General features: G+C 39.4%; 1 pseudogene; it reads left to right on the top strand.

The window, feature by feature from the left end:
• On the top strand, positions 1-17138 carry LOC121747429 (annotated as a pseudogene).
• The last annotated feature ends 1767 nt before the right edge of the window (positions 17139-18905 follow it).

Genomic DNA, 18905 nt, shown 5'->3' with positions numbered 1-18905 from the left:
ATGGAGGCGGTGCTGCTAGAGCGGAGGTCCAACGATTTAGATCTGATCGGAGAGAGTGGCGACTACCGTGAAGCCAGAGGGGTGGGTGCAAAAACATGGTGGAGAATTTTCTGCTTTAAGACAGTGAAACTGTAGGCGATAGGCGGCCCCATAGCCTTTCAGATTCTGTGTCAGTACGGGATCACCTTCGTCGGCCCCGTCGGAGATGTCCAGCTCTCCGCTTTCTCCATTGCCTGTTAGGAAAAACATGTGGGAAATTAGAAAGGACTCAAAACCTTTCCTTTTCCTAAGTCTTTTGGCTTTTCAACCTCCAAGTGTTTATGAGGTGCCTTAAACCCGAGACCTCTCGTGTGGCCACTCCTAGCCTATAAATAGGCTTGTTTTGAGAGATGGAAGACAGAACACAACCTACAATCATTCTCTCTTCTCTCATAGCTCAAGCACTCTAGTTCGCATCTTAGGAGCATCGCATTGCTCGGTTCTCGCCTCCAATTCAAGTTCGCCGGAGCCTACGAGTTTGAGGTGCTTCAACTCGATAGGAGGAAAGTCGTTTCATCTTTGGGGACATTACGCCAATCCGTGAGCACTAGCCGGGGCGTATTTCGTCTTGCGGAGAGAGGGATACCTCGACTCGACTTGAAGAATACTATAGTTTGCATCTCTTTACTTTCGTTGTAATTTATATTATTATATTTACCTTTCAGTTTTGTCCTTTTGTAATAGCAAGAGTTTTCCCGTATAAAGGCTACAATATTTCCAACAATCGCAAGACGAAATATTGTACTCTTGTTGAAATCATGTCGACCGATGCCGGAGGAAACATGAAATTCAAAGCTGGAATAAAGCAACGAACGGTCGCAATGTCGATGCTCTATGGAGTGGTTAATTCCTTGAGATCTATTCTCTTGAGAATGATGTTTATCGTTTGTCATTTGACAAGCAAGACCAATTTAGATTTGGTAGTAGTAATTGGGATGCATGGGTTGATGAATATACCAATGCACATTTGGTTCAATATAATTGTGTACTTATTGTTGGAAACAATACTGTACAAATTATTTGAACGTGTTGTTATAAACAACAAAGATCACGAGGTGATAGCAGTGGTCCCCGACGTGGACCATGGTAATAATCCAAATGAATGGTTTGTTGATACGGGTGCCACATGTCATGTGTGCTCCGAGAGAAGCATTTTTTCTACTTACAAATCTGTTGGAGGTAGAAAAGTACGTATGAGAAACCAAGCCTCTTCCGAGGTGGTTGGTGTGGGTAATGTATTTCTAAAATTAGGATCCGGAAAGGTTCTTACCCTCAAGGATGTGCTGCATGTCCCAGACATCCGAAATAATTTGGTGTCAGGCTCACTTCTAGTAAATCATGGATTTTCACTAGAATTTGATTGTGAAAAGGTTATATTGACCAAGTATGAAAAGTTCATAGGTGAAGGTCACCTAGTGAATGGGCTTTTTGAGCTGAATGTTACGGTCATTTACCGTGGAAAAGGATTAAGAAATAAGGAAGATGACACATCCTCTTATTTGCTTGAGTGCTCTGATTTATGGCATAAAAGATTGGGACATGTAAATCTAAATGCTATAAAAAGATTAGTAAATCTTAATTTACTAAAAGTAGATAAGTTTAACTCACAAGAAAAATGTGAAGTCTGTGTTGAAGCAAAAATGACCAAGCTACCGTTTCGCTCAGTAGAACGGAGCACAAAACCTCTAGAATTAATCCATACAGACGTATGTGATTTAAAATTTGTGCAAACTAGAGGTGGTAAAAAGTACTTCATCACATTTATAGATGATTGCACAAGGTATTGTTACCTTTACTTATTAAGAAGTAAAGATGAGGCAATTGAAGCGTTTAAAGACTTCAAAAATGAAGCCGAAAATCAACTTAATTGTCGAATTAAGTGTGTTCGAAGTGATAGAGGCGGTGAGTTTGTAGCCCCGTTTGCAGAATTATGTCATGCAAGTGGTATAATTCACCAAACAACGGCTCCATATTCTCCCCAGTCAAATGGAGTTGCTGAACGCAAAAATCGAACACTAAAAGAGATGATGAATGCCTTGTTGATTAATTCAGGATTACCCCAGAACATGTGGGGGGAGGCTGTGTTAACAGCGAATCATATCCTGAATAAAATTCCACTAAAAAAATAGGGATGTGACTCCTTATGAGTTGTGGAAAGGGAAGAAACCTTCATATTCATACCTCAAAGTGTGAGGGTGTTTAGCGAAGGTAGAAGTGCCACCTCCGAAACAAGTTGTAATAGGCCCTAAAACAGTCGATTGCATCTTTATTGGTCATGCACTTAATAGTAGTGCCTATCGTTTCCTAGTCCATAGGTCAGCTGTGCCTGGCGTGGCTGAAGGAACAACGATTGAGTCAAGGAATGCTATATTCTTTGAGAATGTATACCCTTGCAAGAGGCAAGAGGATCGTTCTAGTGAAAGAATGATGGATGAATCCACTAGTTCTAATCCTCCAAAAAGGACGAGGTCAAGTCCTGAGGATGTTGAACCAAGACGTGGTAAAAGAGTTAAAGTTGCTAAAACATTTGGTCCTGACTTCATAACTTTTATGTTGGATGACGAACCAAAGTCATTGGCGGAAGCTCTGTCTGGCCCAGACGCGGCGTGGTGGCAAGAAGCTATCAACAGTGAAATTGAATCCATCATGAGAAATAACACTAGGGTGTTAGTAGACTTGCCTGAAGGCTGTAAGCCTTTAGGGTGCAAGTGGATTCTGAAAAGGAAAGCCTGATGGTACTATAGATAAGTACAAAGCTCGCCTAGTTGTCCAAGGCTTTAAGCAGAAAGAAGGGCATGACTTTTTTGATACCTATTCACCTGTTACGAGAATCACTTCCATTCGGGTGCTTCTTGCGATTGCTGCTTTGCACAATCTTGAGATTCACCAAATGGATGTGAAAACTGCGTTACTGAATGGTGATCTGGAAGAAGAAATATATATGGAACAACCCGAAGGGTTTGTTGTGCCTGGGCAAGAGCGTAAAGTATGCAAACTGGTAAAGTCATTATATGGGTTGAAGCAAGCACCATTGCAATGGCATTTAAAATTTGACAACGTGATGTTGGCAAATGGATTCACTATCAATGAGTGCGATAAGTGTGTTTACATTAAGAACACAGATAACGGTTTTGTTATTGTGTGTCTGTATGTTGATGATATGTTGATAATGGGCAGCAATAGTGCCATTATTAACGAGACAAAAAACATGTTGAAAAGAAATTTCGATATGAAAGATATGGGTCTAGCTGATGTGATTCTTGGAATCAAAATATTGAGGACTAATGAGGGAATTGCCTTAACGCAATCTCATTATGTTGAGAAAATGCTTAAGAAATTCAACTCGTTTGATTGTAAGCCAGCAAAGACTCCTTTGGAGCTCAATGTCCATCTGAGCAAGAATATGGGTGATTCTGTTGCTCAAGAAGAGTATGCAAAAGTCATAGGAAGTTTGATGTTTATCACAAACTATACTCGACCTGATCTTGCTTGTCCTGTAAACAAGTTGAGCCGATTTACGAGCAACCCAAGTAAGGAACATTGGAAAGCTCTGTGTAGAGTTTTGAGATACTTGAAGTATACTCTTAACTTTGGATTGCATTACACAAGATATCCCCAAGTACTTGAAGGGTATTGTGATGCAAATTGGATCTCTGATTCAAAAGACTCATTTTCTACAAGTGGGTATGTGTTCACTGTGGGGGGTGGTGCTGTCTCGTGGAAATCAACGAAACAGACGTGTATTGCTCGTTCCACCATGGAATCTGAGTTTATCGCTTTGGATAAAGCAGGGGAAGAAGCCGAGTGGCTTAGAAACTTCCTAGAAGATATTCCATGTTGGAAGAAGCCAGTGCCGACAGTATTGATACACTGTGATAGCCAAGCAGCTTTAGGTAGAGCACACAATGGCTTATACAATGGTAAGTCTCGACATATTCGTCGGCGACATAATACCGTCAGACAATTGATCACAAGTGGTGTTATCACAGTTGACTATGTAAGGTCAGTGGATAACTTAGCGGATCCGTTAACAAAAGGTTTAAACCGTGATCAAATGCAAAAATTGCTAAAAGGAATGGGACTGAAAACCACATCTTAAAAGATGAGTATAGTGGTAACCCAACCATACGATTGAAGATCCCATGGGATTGGTTCAATGGGAAAACGAAGCTATACAAATCTAGCTGTAACACTCAGAAGATTTTAATCTTCGCCCATTCTTTAGAAAACATTGAGTGTTGTAACCTGCACGTGGTAAGAGGTTAAGTCTTTTGACTTTTAATGATTCTTGAAATTTCAAGGAGATACAGTATGGCAGGATACTCATGAAAGAATCACCTATGTAAGTGAGGAGTGAGGCCGCTTCATGTGTGTGAGTCACTTATGAATTCCAAAGAGGTGTTCCACGGCCGAAACGGACACAAACGTGAGAACTGATGGAGTTGAGACAATATTGTGTTGATGCTATTGACTAGGCATACACCAAGGAGGAATAGTTCAAGGCATCGCGTCCACTAGTCCGCCGGTATGTCCGATAGTGTTGACTATGGAAGGTTCAAAACCACAAGTTACCTCTCCAAATACAGTATCGTTTCCTGAGAACTGAGCAAAAGAGTCTGCATACATGCATTTGTGCTTGATGTTGGTTTGAGCTTGCTGCGCTCTAACCAATGTGGGGGATTGTTAGGAAAAACATGTGGGAAATTAGAAAGGACTCAAAACCTTTCCTTTTCCTAAGTCTTTTGGCTTTTCAACCTCCAAGTGTTTATGAGGTGCCTTAAACCCGAGACCTCTCGTGTGGCCACTCCTAGCCTATAAATAGGCTTGTTTTGAGAGATGGAAGACAGAACACAACCTACAATCATTCTCTCTTCTCTCATAGCTCAAGCACTCTAGTTCGCATCTTAGGAGCATCGCATTGCTCGGTTCTCGCCTCCAATTCAAGTTCGCCGGAGCCTACGAGTTTGAGGTGCTTCAACTCGATAGGAGGAAAGTCGTTTCATCTTTGGGGACATTACGCCAATCCGTGAGCACTAGCCGGGGCGTATTTCGTCTTGCGGAGAGAGGGATACCTCGACTCGACTTGAAGAATACTATAGTTTGCATCTCTTTACTTTCGTTGTAATTTATATTATTATATTTACCTTCCAGTTTTGTCCTTTTGTAATAGCAAGAGTTTTCCCGTATAAAGGCTACAATATTTCCAACCTTGCCTACCTCAGTCGTCGCTAACTTTGCTTACGGCTTTCTGGTTAGTTACTTAACTATTCCTTGATTTCCTCCCCAATATTTCCTTAAATTGCATTTCTGTCTCTTTCTCAGACTTAGTTGTGATTCAGATCATTTATATTTTAGTTGTTGACCTATTTTATACAATTGTTTTTTCTGCGAAGCGTAAAAAGAGGTGGGTGTTGAATAAAAAATAGATGAAAAAGTAGGCAATCATTTTAAAAATATAAACAAAAAAACGTATACTAAAATATTTGATAGTATTATGACTGGAATTTATAAATATTTTTGCTTATAAATTTAATTGAATGTTAAATATTTTTTGAGTGCCAAATTAGAAAAGTGTTTCATAATTAAAATAAATACTACTGTATATCATAAAAAAATATACATGATATAAAAATGAAGATATCATCAAAAATGAAAAGGGAAAACATTAGGAAATTTGCAGACATCTTGAATTTTTTGTTTAAACTTTTCCGTTCTGATCAAACTACATCAAACTATTTTTTATTGCCAACTCTTTTGAAAAATGTTAGTTTACGAAAAAACTCTTTAACAATTAAGATTACGGTTTAATTAGAACCTCCATTAAGATGAAATCCATACAGTCATTAAAATAATGTAAAGAAGAAACAAAATAAAGCAATCACTACAGTTCATATCCTTCATTCCATTAATATATTAGATGTATATATTTAGTAAAAGAAATGTAAAAAATAAGAAAATGATCGCCCACTTTTTCATCTGAGTGCTGCGTTTTAAACACAGCATGTGGTGCTGTGATTTTTAAAACGGCAGAGGATCCACCCCCGAAAAGAGGCACTACCACTGACTATACTGGGCAGTTGGAGTTTAATTATAATACACCCCCCATCCATTATTTATAGTTTCATTTTGATTCAACACGAGTTTTAAGAAATTATTTAACTTTGTGAAGGAAAATGAGAAAGTGAGTTAGTGTACTGTGAACCTCACTTTTATATTATTTGTTTTATAATAGAATGTGAGTGTAATAAGTTAGTTGAACGATAAATCTACCTACCTAAAATGGAAAAAAATAGCAAATGAGACTTTAAATCACAGACATCCCAAAATGACAAAATGAGAATTTAACTCTTGTCCACAAAAATAGTCTAATTTAGGACATTGGAAGAAATAGAGAGATTTTGGAAGCACTTCATCGTATAGAAAAAAAATTAGGCCCTACATAGTATGATGGAATGGAATGGGAGAATGGAATGGCATTCCAACCTACATTCTATTCCTTTGCTTGGTAAATTTTTTTCTTAGGAATCATCATTCCATTCTATTTCATATTCCTTTCTTCTTATTTTAAATTTTAACAAAATTATATAAATATTATTTTATATTATATTTAAATTTAATATCATCACAATTATATAATAAAATTAAAATTTTAAATTTTTTAATAATTGAAAAATCCACACACATTACACACACTACACACATTTCACATATTTCACGCACTACACACACTACACACATTTCATACACTACACACACTTCACACATTTCACGTACTACACACACTTCACACACTACACATACACATACTTCACACATTTCACACACCACACATTTCACACAGTTCACACACTACACACGTTTCACACACTACACACACTACTCACATTTTACACACTACACACACTTCACACATTTCACACACTACACACACTTCACACACTACACACACTACACGCACTTCTCACACTACACGCACACTATACACACAAAATGCACACATTGTACACAAAATATACACATTACACACACTTACAAATTTTACACGAAATACACACACTTCACACAAACTAAAATTCTAAATTTAGTTCAGTTTTTCGGTTTCATTCAGTTTAAACTTTTGAAAATTTTCAGTTTTTCGATTCTGTTTGGTTTGGATCGAATTGTTTTTTAAAGTTGGAAAAAAGTTCAAAGTTCGGAGAATCAACATATTAATTATTCATATTTCATTCCATTCCATTTCTATATTAATTTGTAGTTATCAAACATAAGAATGAAATCAATCAAGGAATAACAATTCCATTCCTTTTGCATTCCTTATGCTTACCAAACACAAGAATGAAATGGAATCCCCATTTCATTCCCATCTCCAACATTCCCCTCTCTATTCCATTCCATCATACCAAGAAGCCCATTTACCAAATGGATAGAGACTAATTTTAGTGAATAAAAAAACATGACTATTTATTATGGCCGAAGGTAGTATTTAGGAATTGTGAAGCACAAATGTTCAAATGTGTTGTATTGTGATTTATGTGTGAGGTAATGTAATGCAAATGATGATTATATGCAGCTGGGAATGGGAAGTGCACTTGAGACACTGTGTGGGCAGGCATTTGGGGCCGGGCAAGTTCACATGCTCCGCATTTACATGCAGCGGTCCGCAATCATCCTTTTCGCAGCTTGCATTCTCCTCGCGCCCCGCTACATATTTGCTACTCCTATTCTTATGTTGTTGGGACAGCCTGAGCAAATTGCCAAACCTGCTGGCTTTTTCACTATGCTAACCATCCCTCAAATGTTTGCATTGGGAGTCATACTTCCAATGCAGAAGTTTCTCCAAGCCCAGAGCATAGTCAACGTCATCGCTTGGGTTTCAGCCCTTACTCTTGTGGGGCATTGACTCAACTTTATTTTACCCAATTAATACCCGCAAGTGTACGGGGTTATCGTAGCAAATAGCAAGCAAGAGTATATCGTATCCCACAGAGACAATTAAGTGTAAACCTAAGTACCTCGAACAAACTTCAACTACTATCCAGACAATCAGAAATTTGGTTTTGAAACTAACAACTACTAAAAGCATGTAAATTCGGAGAATAAAATAGAACACTTAAACACGAAAGCAATTAAGAAAGCTGTGTAAGATGGTGGAGAAATATGCAGAATTCAAGGATCCAATGCACATCTCATAGCCTAACCCAATAGAAATCGATTTACCATTTAAAGTCTCTAGAATTATTGAATCAATCACAGTTGTAGATTAAACCCCCTCCCGAGGTGAGAAACCTGTAGATTAAGTGTAATAATTGAAGTCCCCTTCTAATTCTTAGACCTAACTCCCAATGGATCGATAAGATAACGGATTCCACTCAAAACCTCAACTCTCCCGAGTTTTATTGAATTAAGGTGTGAATTACTCTTCTTTCAAGATTAATTATTTCATCTCCCGATTACTCTAAGAAATCCTACACTCCCAATTGGTGATCAAGCAATTGTTAGGAAAAGCACAAGAATAAATCAAATAATTACAAGAGCAAGATAAAAACGAAATCAATTGGATTGAAACTATAAATCAATGCATCTTCACCAAGAATCCCACATAAAGTGTTTAGTTACTCATGTTCAAGGTAGAAAACAAATAAAAACTAAAGAAAACAACGGAATTCATGATACGGATTACAATTGGCGGAGGAATCGAAGCTTGAATCTTCAATCTTCTTCCAAGAGTGCTTCCGAGAGAGAAAGAGTGTATTTTCGCGGCTGCTGTTCAATGAAATCGAGTGCCCTAGCTCTTGCCTCTTTTTATTTCTTCAAAAATCGCGTCTGGAGACTTTAAAAATCGTCAGTTCATCGGACCCGGCCGGGTGGAATTATTGTACAGCAAATTCACCCGGCCAGGTGAAACTCTCTGGAGTCTCCGCCTTATAAAGTTTCCACCCGGCCGGGTGGAATTATTACAAAGGAAATTCACCCGGCCGGGTCACTCTCGCCCGGTAGTTTCTGGTCTTTAACCGGCTTATCTCTTCCACCCGGCCGGGTGGCTTTTCAGCCACATATACTCACCCGACCGGGTGGACCCTTTTTTTGTTCCAATTTCGCCTATTTTTGCCTGAAACACTCAACAAACACGTGAACTCCGAAACATAGAGTAATTGGCTGGAAATCACACTTTTGAGCACAAAAACTCAACAATTAGGCGCATCAACATACCAATCACGACACTATAAATACAAGTTTGTCAACTCCCCCGAACTTAGACTCTTGTTTGTCCTCAAATTAGAATAAGAAATCATGAAGAACAAACTCATGCATAGATGTAGGATTGATGTATTGCTTCAGCTAGTTTTTTTTTTTTTTTCAAAGTAAGGTCGAAGGTAAGAAACATACAATAATCAACCAAACATTAATTGAAGCTACTGTCTCATATGTCACTTGGTGTCAATGCTCTCACAAGGTTTTGGGAGTGTGCTTTTTTTTTTTCATTTTCCCTCTCACTCAAGTGTATAAGAGATAATATATAAACACTCAAATCAAGTAACATGTAATGCTTACCATAGGCTTGCTCAACGTCAAACGGTTTCTCTGCTCGGTTGTGGAGGTGAACCTAAAATCAGAAAGGTCTTTATTAGGGTTGTAGTGTAGGCTCTTTGGACGGTAGGGAACATTTAGGCTATAGCGACTGAAGATCACACAATCTAACAATGACCATTCACCAAAATAAAATTCAGATAAGCTCGATTTCATCATTCTTCCTTCTAGCCTCCAAGATCCACTTATTACTTTCTCCGCATTACACAATTTTTTTTTTCTCTAGAGTTCGTCTAGCTTATACCTCCTTTTTTTTTTCCAAACCCATAACCCTTACTACCAATGTACTTCTTTTTTTTTCTCAAGGCTTTTCACTTTAGAGAGTAAGTTACTATACTACTTTTCAACAAACAAATGCATTTTGGCTATGAGAGCTGACTAGGGGTTTACGAGTGTATGGGGATAATCAAAGAATGTCTAACTTCATCTCTTAAGTTCACATCCGCTATTTAGAGATTTGACATGACGAGGAGCAAGTTCTAGAAGTAGAAGCATGTACCCAATTGCATCACACATGAACAAAATATGACTCAAATCTCACCGGGACTAGCATTGACCAAGCAACCAAGCACTTCACTCACAATTAAATCATGAATTGATCACGCAAGCCCCTAATCGTTCTAACCAAAATTTTCCAGATAAAACAATTATCATCATTAGCTATCAACCCATTCCTTAGCACAAATTATCTTACATTCATCTATATTCGAATTCGAGTCCCACATGCGGGACTTACACCAAATGACATCAAATAAGCAAAATTACTAAAAGAGGAGAAAGGATAAGCAAAAACCAATAGTTTCACGGATATAGTCGTTAAACAAGGAGGGGAAAAGGGCATCCGATCCACGTCAGAACCCCCCAAACTTATTCAAGACAAGGCATAGAATAAGTTTGAAGAGCAGTGGATGGTTGAGGTACCTCTATTCTGAAGGCGGCGGGAATCTCGCGTAGTAAGCCTGGTAGAAAGCCTGTTGTGCTGCATCACTAGCGTCGAAGCGAGTGTGCAGGTTTTGCAGTTGTTCACCATAGTGATCAAGCTGGTTCCCAAAGTTGTCCAACCGGGTATCGCACTGGGCTCTCCAAGCCATCGCCTCCGCATTCTCCTGATTCCAGCTGGCCTATTGTTGATCATGGCTCACCTGAAGCGAGCGTATTCCTGCGGCAATCTCCGCCAAATAGGCATCTCTGGATGGTCTTCCCCTCGGTCTGCTCCTCTTGGGCCGATTGCTTTGACCGGCTTCAAACTCAGAGGCGATCTCATCATCCTCCTCTTCCATGGCCGCATGCGCCTCTTGTATTTGCAGAGGCTCCTCGGGTATATTAGGAAAGGGGGCGGGTGTACCTCGTTTTATAATTAGGGCTCGCCGCGTCGGACCCGGCCGGGTGGAATTAATGAACTAAAAATTCACCCGGCCGGGTGTAACTTACTGGAGTTGGCCTTCACAAAAATAATGACCCGGCCGGGTGGAATTAATGAACTGAAAATTCACCCGGCCAGGTGATATTTTTGGGCGATTTTTTTTCTACTACGTCAGCATGCTGCACCCCTTAAGTCTGTTTTTCACATATAATCCTGCACAATGACAACTTCCAAGCACAACCAACTCCACTTTTGATAGACTACTTAACACATAAAGAACAACTAAGACCCTAAACAAAGAAAATGAAAACAAAGAGACGCAAAAGGATAGAATACACAAAAAGCAATAAAGTTACCTACTAGGGGTTGCCTTCCCTAGAGCGCTTTGGTTAAAGTCGTTAGCTCGACGTCTCCATAGCAGATTACTGGGGCTCCAAGGAGATTTGGAACACTTCTTCCTTCTGCTCCATCGTATGGAATTTCTTCACATTCTGCCCATTGGCTGTGAACACTCTCCCATCATCAGCTTCAAGCTCTAAAGCTCCATTCTTCATCACAGTTATGACTTTAAAAGGGCCGGACCACCTTGACTTAAGCTTTCCCGGGAAGAGTTTCATCCGAGCATTGAATAACAACACCAACTCTCCCGGGAAGAACTCCCGCTTCTCAATCAACTTATCGTGATACGTTTTGAGTCGCTCCTTATAGATGGCAGAATTTTCGAACGCCTCATTCCGAAATTCATCGAGCAAATTCAGATAGGACTGTCTCTCTTTTCCCGCCTTGTAGTAGTCGGCATTTAACTGTTTCACTGCCCAATATGATTTGTGCTCAAGCTCCACAGGAAGATGACAAGACTTCCCAAACACCAACTGGTAGGGTGACATGCCAATTGGCGTTTTATAAGCCGTTCTATACGCCCACAGCGCATCATCGAGCTTCAATGCCCAGTCCTTTCTATTGGCGTTCACCGTCTTCTCCAAAATGCCTTTGATTTCTCGATTGGCCAATTCAGTTTGACCATTGGCTTGAGGATGATATGGGGAAGTGATTCGGTGCTTGACACCATATTTACTTAACACGACTTCCAACCACTTGTTCTTGAAATGAGAACCCCCATCACTAAGTAAGGCTCTCGGCGCCCCAAACCTCGTAAAAATGTTCTTCTTGACAAAGTTGATAACCACCTTGGAAGAGTTGACCGGAGTGGGGATTGCTTCCACCCAACGGGAAACGTAATCGATTGCCAAAAGGATGTATTGATGGCCAGAGGATGGTGGGAATGGGCCCATGAAGTCGATCCCCCACACATCGAAAAGCTCTATCTCCACAATAGTTGTCATCGACATTTCCTTCCTCTTGGAGACACCCCTAGTTCTTTGGCATTTATCACAATGAAGAACGAACTGTTGACAGTCTCCATAGATGCTAGGCCAGTAAAATCCGCATTGAAGCACTTTCATCGCCGTCCGATTAGCTCCAAAATGTCCTCCACCAGGACTTGAGTGGCAGTTTCTGATTACCGCTTCCCATTGCTCATTTGGAGTGCATCTCCTAATCACCATATCTGCGCATCTTCTAAATAGGAACGGCTCATCCCAAAAATAGAACTTGACATCATGAAAGAACTTCCTCATTTGATGCTTGTTGAGGCCCTCTGGGACCACCTTGGCTACTAGGACGTTCACAATATCTGCAAACCATGGCAATGAGCTCTGAGCATAGAAGATATGCTCATCCGGGAACTCCTCGTTGATAGGCTTCCTCAAGTTCTCTCCTTCAAAACAATGTTCCAATCTAGATAAGTGATCGGCCACCACATTCTCACACCCCTTTCTGTCCCGAATCTCCAAGTCGAATTCTTGCAGCAAAAGAACCCAACGAATTAATCGAGGCTTTACATCTACTTTAGCAAACAAATAACGGATGGCAGCATGATCTGTAAACACAATCGTCTTCGCTCCAATGAGGTACGACCGAAACTTGTCGAAAGAATATACCACAGCCAACATCTCCTTCTCCGTGGTAGTGTAATTTGCCTGAGCTGGATCGAGAGTCCGGCTCGCATAGTAGATCACTCTAAACACTTTATCCCTCTTCTGTCCCAATGCTGAACCCACGGCCACGTCACTGGCATCGCACATAATCTCGAAAGGCTGTGACCAATCTGGAGCTATAAGTACGGGCGCACTCACCAACGCCTTCTTCAGAATTTCAAAGGCTTGCAGACATTCTGCAGAGAAGTTGAACTTGACATCCTTGGCTAGCAGATTGGAAAGGGGGCGGGCTATCTGAGAAAAATCCTTTATGAATCGCCGATAAAACCCCGCGTGCCCCAAGAAACTCCGTACGGCTTTCTCACTAGACGGTGGTGGCATCTGCTCAATCGCAACGATCTTGGCTCTATCAACTTCGAGTCCTGCAGCAGATATTTTGTGCCCAAGCACAATGCCATCCCGCACCATGAAGTGACACTTCTCCCAATTTAGCACCAAGTTGGTCACCTCGCACCTCTGCAATACTCTAGTCAGATTATCCAAGCAATGATCATATGAAGACCCAAAAACCGAAAAGTCATCCATGAAGACTTCCATAATATCTTCCACCATGTCGTGAAAGATGGACATCATACATCTCTGAAACGTGGCAGGGGCGTTGCACAGTCCAAAAGACATCCTCCGGAAGATATAGACACCATACGGGCAAATAAAGGCCGATTTATATTGATCCTCTGGGGCGATCAGGATTTGATTATATCCAGAATAGCCATCGAGGAAGCAGTAGTACTCATATCCCCCTAATCTATCAAGTATCTGATCAATAAACGAAAGGGGGAAATGGTCCTTCCTCGTGGCTGCATTGAGGATTCGGTAGTCAATGCAAACTCGCCATCCTGTCATCAGTCTTGTGGCTATCATCTCATCATTGCCACCTTGAATCACAGTCATTCCACCCTTCTTGGCCACGACTTTGGTGGGACTTACCCAATCACTGTCAGAAATGGCATATATAATTCCGGCTTTCAACCATTTCAATACCTCCTTTTTTACCACATTTTGCATTATCGGGTTGAGCCTCCTTTGATTCTGAGCTTTCGGTTTGGATCCTTCTTCTAATAGAATCCTGTGCATGCAGACAGTAGGGCTGATTCCTTTGAGGTCTGAGATAGACCATCCTATAGGCGTTCATCTTCCGATTCGTTGCTTCAATCTCCGGATCGAAAGGTTCTAGAGGCAAACCTTTAGAACGTGTGTGCATACACCTGAACAAGAAACACAAATGTAAGAACTCAAAAGAATAAAATTAAAAATAAAGCAGTAAAGTCTGAAGTAGTAATCTTGATTATTATCACGATATCAAGCTATATAACACAAAAATTGTACCCGGCAACGGCGCCAAAAACTTGACTCAACTTTATTTTACCCAATTAATACCCGCAAGTGTACGGGGTTATCGTAGCAAATAGCAAGCGAGAGTATATCGTATCCCACAGAGACAATTAAGTGTAAACCTAAGTACCTCGAACAAACTTCAACTACTATCCAGACAATCAGAAATTTGGTTTTGAAACTAACAACTACTAAAAGCATGTAAATTCGGAGAATAAAATAGAACACTTAAACACGAAAGCAATTAAGAAAGCTGTGTAAGATGGTGGAGAAATATGCAGAATTCAAGGATCCGATGCACAACTCATAGCCTAACCCAATTGAAATCGATTTACCATTTAAAGTCTCTAGAATTATTGAATCAATCACAGTTGTAGATTAAACCCCCTCCCGAGGTGAGAAACCTGTAGATTAAGTGTAATAATTGAAGTCCCCTTCTAATTCTTTGACCTAACTCCCAATGGATCGATAAGATAACGGATTCCACTCAAAACCTCAACTCTCCCGAGTTCTATTGAATTAAGGTGTGAATTACTCTTCTTTCAAGATTAATTATTTCATCTCCCGATTACTCTAAGAAATCCTACACTCCCAATTGGTGATCAAGCAATTGTTAGGAAAAGCACAAGAATAAATCAAATAATTACAAGAGCAAGATAAAAACGAAATCAATTGGATTGAAACTATAAATCAATGCATCTTCACCAAGAATCCCACATAAAGTGTTTAGTTACTCATGTTCAAGGTAGAAAACAAATAAAAACTAAAGAAAACAACGGAATTCATGATACGGATTACAATTGGCGGAGGAATAGAAGCTTGAATCTTCAATCTTCTTCCAAGAGTGCTTCCGAGAGAGAAAGAGTGTATTTTCGCAGCTGTTGTTCAATGAAATCGAGTGCCCTAGCTCTTGCCTCTTTTTATTTCTTCAAAAATCGCGTCTGGAGACTTTAAAAATCGTCAGTTCATCGGACCCGGCCGGGTGGAATTATTGTACAGCAAATTCACCCGGCCGGGTGAAACTCTCTGGAGTCTCCGCCTTATAAAGTTTCCACCCGGCCGGGTGGAATTATTACAAAGGAAATTCACCCAGCCGGGTCACTCTCGCCCGGTAGTTTCTGGTCTTTAACCGGCTTATCTCTTCCACCCGCCCGGGTGGCTTTTCAGCCACATATACTCACCCGACCGGGTGGACCCTTTTTTTGTTCCAATTTCGCCTATTTTTGCCTGAAACACTCAACAAACACGTGAACTCCGAAACATAGAGTAATTGGCTGGAAATCACACTTTTGAGCACAAAAACTCAACAATTAGGTGCATCAACATACCAATCACGACACTATAAATACGAGTTTGTCAGGCATGTGTTGTGGTGCTGGCTCTTTATCACTGTACTGGGGTGGGGAACAACCGGTGCAGCTCTTGCGTGTGATGTTTCTAGCTGGTTGATTGCAATTTCCCAATTTGTTTATGTGGTAGGTTTCTGCAAGGATGGCTGGAAAGGCTCCTCCAGCGATGCGTTTAGGGAGATTTGGGCGTTTCTCCGGCTGTCGTTCGCCTCTACTGTCATGCTATGCCTTGAGGTTTGGTATATGATGAGCATCATTGTTCTGGCTGGTGGTCTTGATGACGCAATCACTTCAGTCGGCGCCCTCTCTATTTGGTGAGTGAGCCATTTTTGTTAGTATCTATAGATGGATTATAAGGTTAATGAGAGAATGTTGATTTGCACCATGAACGTCAATGGATTGGAATTAATGGTGTTTATCGGAATGAATGCAGCCATAAGGTGATGATCATATTAATTGGTGTTGGTGGGGTGTTTGTTATACTAGTACTAGTATTGATTATTGGTTTTGTTTGTGACTATGTGTGATCAGTGTTCGGGTATCGAACGAGCTTGGGCTAGGACGGGCAAGGGCAGCCAAATACTCTGTTTATGTGACTCTGTTCCAGTCACTTGTGATCGGGATTGTGTGCATGATTGCCATCCTTGCCACGAGGAATCATTTCGCGGTTATATATACGGATAGTCCGATAATGCAACAGGCCGTGGCTCGACTTTCAGGGCTTCTGAGTATCACGGTGCTTCTGAACAACATCCAGCCAGTGATATCAGGTAGTCGAAGTAGTGTTAGTGTTGGGATTAATGAACATGATATTGATATAATCGTTGGAATTGGATGTATGGTGCAGGCGTAGCCATAGGAGGGTGGCAAGGAGTGGTTGCATACATCAACCTGGCTTGCTACTACATTGTTGGTGTGCCTTTAGGATACCTTCTTGGTTATGTGGGTGATTTGGGAGTCTTGGTAGTATATCATTTCTTTTGTTTAGGCCTAATTGCTTTCATGGAGTATTATGTTATGTTATGTTATTTTTTTGTTGTCGAATTAATTTAGGGGCTTTGGGGAGGCATAATTGTTGGAATTGGATTGCAGACACTGGTGCTCATACTTCTAATTTATAGAACCAATTGGGATAAGGAGGTATTTCTCTCCATCTATCTTTCTATCTAACTATCTCTTTCTGTCGTGTAGATATTGACAATCGATATTTGAAACGATGCTATTGCAGGATGAGCAGACGTCGGAGAGGATGAGGAAGTGGGGAGGCCAAGACATCGACGTCGCCATGAAACCATCGGCTAACCATCTTTAGAGAATGCTTAATCTAAATCACACCCCATGCTAAAATGTTCAATTTTTTAACTCATTTAGTTATTAAAGAGAATTGATATGCTTTATAATGTAAACTAGTACTCCCTCCGTCCCATAAGAATATGAACTATTTCCTTTTTAGTCTGTCCCACAAGAATATGCACTTTCTGATTTTGGAAACTCTTTTATTTATAATAAAGTGGACTCATTCCCCACTAACAATACTATAATTACTTTTTCTCTCTACCTTTCTCTTCCTTTACCCAAAGTGCATATTTTTTGGGGACGAGAGGAGTATTATTTCTCTATCGCAAAATTGTCATTTTTAATACTCTAGTATAAATTTCAACGTTACATGGTTGGTCGACATATATTTTGTAAAATTGGAAATTGTTTTAGTAGTGTTAAATATATTGTTGCGATAGTTTTTAACTTTTAAGGTACTCACATACCACAAATCTATACAAGCAGTCAAGCTATACTAATTACAAGAGTGATTTTAGGATAGATCTCAAATATTCACAATTAAAAATCATTGTCCCACAACATATTTTTTTAATTTATTATTCATAATAGTGACAATAGTTTCATTTTTTTAAAATGTAATATTCATAAGTTTAAAAGAAATAAATTTTAGAATTTACTATAATTAAAATGTAAATGGAGTATTATAGTACGAATGACATAAAATATTAAATATTTCAAATTTAAGAAATTATAGATGCGATTTGACAACCCAATTTGCGGTCATCATCTTCCCTCTTCAACAGGCATTGGCCGATCGTACGCCACAATTCTACTGCCTTTGTCCGTTAAATGTTGTTCACTTTTGTCATTTCGGTCAGTCTACGAAATGTTGTTCACTTTGTTTTTTTTTTTATCATTTTTTATAAATGAAGTTCACTTTCCACTAACTCATTACACTCACATTTTATTATTAAACTAGTATATACATATGGAACTTACATTCCACTATCTTTTTCATTTATTTTTCTTTATATTTCTTAAAATTTGTGCCGAGTCACATATGCAACATTTTGCAGCGGAGGGAGTAATTTCTAACCAACTACAGTTAGGACTTGGGAGTTGTGGCTGCCCATATAATTTTATATAAATTGTGTAAACGGTGTATCTGAAATTATTTATTTAATACCTACCACCCAGTCAATTTATACCTATCCCTTTTATAGCACATTAGGCCATCAACAACCATATCTTTTATCCGTCTCATCTCTTCACTAATCATGGGTCCTACTGTACTTTTCATCTCATCTCTTAACTAAGAGACAACACCTGCAACCCTCCATCTCTTAACCGTCTCTTAACCATCTCATCCCTTAACTATTCATTCAATTTCATTTTTTATTTTTATTTCCAACAAATTCAATTAATAAAAACACACTTCATTAAATAAAATAAAATAAAATTACAACTTAAAATTCTAAAAAATAAAAAACCACATTAATAAAATCTAAAAAAAAAAATTATGATGGATGTAAGTCCGGGATCGACGTCGAGGCCCGCGGCTTCCTCCTCCTCCCTACGTCGATCTTCTTCTAGCGATTCTTCCATTATTCGACGCATTTGCTCAAACGGATCCATGAATGGATTAAATTTGGGAGAAGAATAATGTTTTGAGATGAAGAATGTAGAGTGTTTAGAGTGTTTGACTGAGAATAAAGAGTTTTTTTTTGTGGATTAATTTGTGGGAATGATTTGATATTTATAGAAGTGATTGGGGGCTTAAAAAAATTCAAAAAAAAATGTAAAAAACGGCTATAAACGGCTAGTATAATTTTGGGATTTTTTTTTCGAATTTTTCTGAATTTTTTTTAAATAATAATAAAAAATACATTTTCAACGGAA

This window comes from Salvia splendens, chromosome 9 (genome assembly GCF_004379255.2).
Source record: "Salvia splendens isolate huo1 chromosome 9, SspV2, whole genome shotgun sequence".
Classification (NCBI taxonomy): Eukaryota; Viridiplantae; Streptophyta; class Magnoliopsida; order Lamiales; family Lamiaceae; genus Salvia; species Salvia splendens.
Note: the sequence above shows the minus strand (reverse complement) of the source record. Positions and strands in the feature narration are given on the sequence as shown.